We start from the raw sequence: 2,500 nt of genomic DNA on the forward strand, positions 1-2,500 counted from the left end.
AGTGGGGGGAGAGTGGGGGGTGAGTGGGGGGAGAGTGGGGGGGTGGAGAGGGAGAAGTGGGGGGAGTGGAGGGGGGGAGTGGGAGGAGAGTGGGGGGGGAGTGGGGGGTGGAGGGGGAGAGTGGGGGGAGTGGAGGGGGGTGGAGGGGGAGAGTGGGGGGAGAGTGGGGGGAGAGTGGGGGGAGAGTGGGGGGAGTGGGGGGGTGGAGAGGGAGAGTGGGGGGAGTGGAGGGAGAGTGGGGGGAGAGTGGGGGGGGAGTGGGGGGTGGAGGGGGAGAGTGGGGGGAGAGTGGGGGGAGTGGGGGGGAGAGTTGGGAGAGTGGGGGGAGTGGGGGGGTGGAGAGGGAGAGTGGGGGGAATGGGGGGAGAGTGGGGGAGAGTGGGGGGGAGAGTGGGGGGAGTGGAGGGGGGTGGAGAGTGGGGGGAGTGGAGGGGGGTGGAGGGGGAGAGTGGGGGGAGTGGAGGGGGGGAGTGGGGGAGAGTGGGGGGGGAGTGGGGGGTGGAGGGGGAGAGTGGGGGGAGTGGAGGGGGATGGAGGGGGAGAGTGGGGGAGAGTGGGGGGAGAGTGTGGGGAGAGTGGGGGGAGTGGGGGGGTGGAGAGGGAGAGTGGGGGGAGTGGAGGGAGAGTGGGGGGAGAGTGGGGGGGGAGTGGGGGGGAGGTGGAGGGGGAGAGTGGGGGAGAGTGGGGGGAGTGGGGGGAGAGTGGGGAGAGTGGGGGGAGTGGGGGGGTGGAGAGGGAGAGTGGGGGGAATGGGGGGGAGAGTGGGGGGAGAGTGGGGGGGAGAGTGGGGGGAGTGGAGGGGTGGTGGAGGGGGAGAGTGGGGGGAGTGGAGGGGGGAGTGGGGGGAGAGTGGGGGGGAGTGGGGGGTGGAGGGGGAGAGTGGGGGGAGTGGAGGGGGATGAGGGGGAGAGTGGGGGGAGAGTGGGGGGAGAGTGGGGGAGTGGGGGGGTGGAGAGGGAGAGTGGGGGGAGTGGAGGGAGAGTGGGGGAGAGTGGGGGGGGGAGTGGGGGTGGAGGGGGAGAGTGGGGGAGTGGGGGAGAGTGGGGAGAGTGGGGGGGGGAGAGGGTGGAGAGGAGAGTGGGGGCGAAGTGGGGGGGTGAAGTTGAGGGAGAGTGGGGGGAGATGGGGGGGAGGGGGTGGAGGGGGGAGTGGGGGAGTGGAGGGGGGGAGTGGGGGGAGGAGGGGGGGGAGTGGGGGGTGGAGGGGTGAGTGGGGGAGTGGAGGGGATGAGGGGGGAGAGTGGGGGGGAGAGTGGGGGGAGAGGGGGGAGAGTGGGGGGAGTGGGGGGGATGGAGAGGGAGGTGGGGGGGAGAGTGGGGGGAGAGTGGGGGGAGAGTGGGGGGGAGAGTGGGGGGGAGGGGGGAGTGGGGGGAGAGTGGGGGAGAGTGGGGGGGAGTGGGGGGGGGGCAGTGGGGGGGGTGGGGGGGTGAGAGAGGGAGAGTGGGGGGAATGGGGGGAGAGTGGGGAGATGTGGGGGGAGAGTGGGGGGAGTGGAGGGGGTGGAGGGGGAGAGTGGGGGGAGTGTGTGGACTAATCTTTGAGACTACGTGTGGACTATCTGAGAACTACTTTTCTCTGAGAACAAATTCTTATCTCAGGGGGGTGAGTTGCAGTCACAAGAGACGCATCGTATAATCACTCCGCCATTTATTCCCTTCCCATGATGGAGACGCATATACCTACGCATGTACACACACATGTGCACACACACACGCATGTACACACACACGCGCATGTACACACACACACGCATGTACACACACACACGCACACGCATGTACACACACACACACGCATGTACACACACACACACACGCATGTACACACACACACGCATGCACACACACACACACACGCATGTACACACACACACGCATGTACACACACACACGCATGTACACACACGCGTACACACACACACACGCGCATGTACACACACACGCGTGCACACACACACACGCATGTACACACACACACGCATGTACACACACACACGCGTGCACACACACACGCATGTACACACACACACGCATGTACACACACACACGCGTGCACACACACACACGCGTGCACACACACACACGCGTGCACACACACACGCGCATGTACACACACACACGCATGTACACACACACACACGCATGTACACACACACACGCATGTACACACACACACGCGTGCACACACACACGCGCATGTACACACACACACGCATGTACACACACACACACGCATGTACACACACACGCGTGCACACACACACACGCATGTACACACACACACGCGTGCACACACACACGCGTGCACACACACACACGCATGTACACACACACACGCGCATGTACACACACACACGCGCATGTACACACACACACGCGTGCACACACACACGCGCATGTACACACACACACGCATGTACACACACACACACGCGTGTACACACACACACGCGCGTGCACACACACACGCATGTACACACACACGCGCGTACACACACACA

Source organism: Lampetra fluviatilis, chromosome 66, assembly GCF_964198595.1.
Source record: "Lampetra fluviatilis chromosome 66, kcLamFluv1.1, whole genome shotgun sequence".
In the NCBI taxonomy this organism is placed as follows: Eukaryota; Metazoa; Chordata; class Hyperoartia; order Petromyzontiformes; family Petromyzontidae; genus Lampetra; species Lampetra fluviatilis.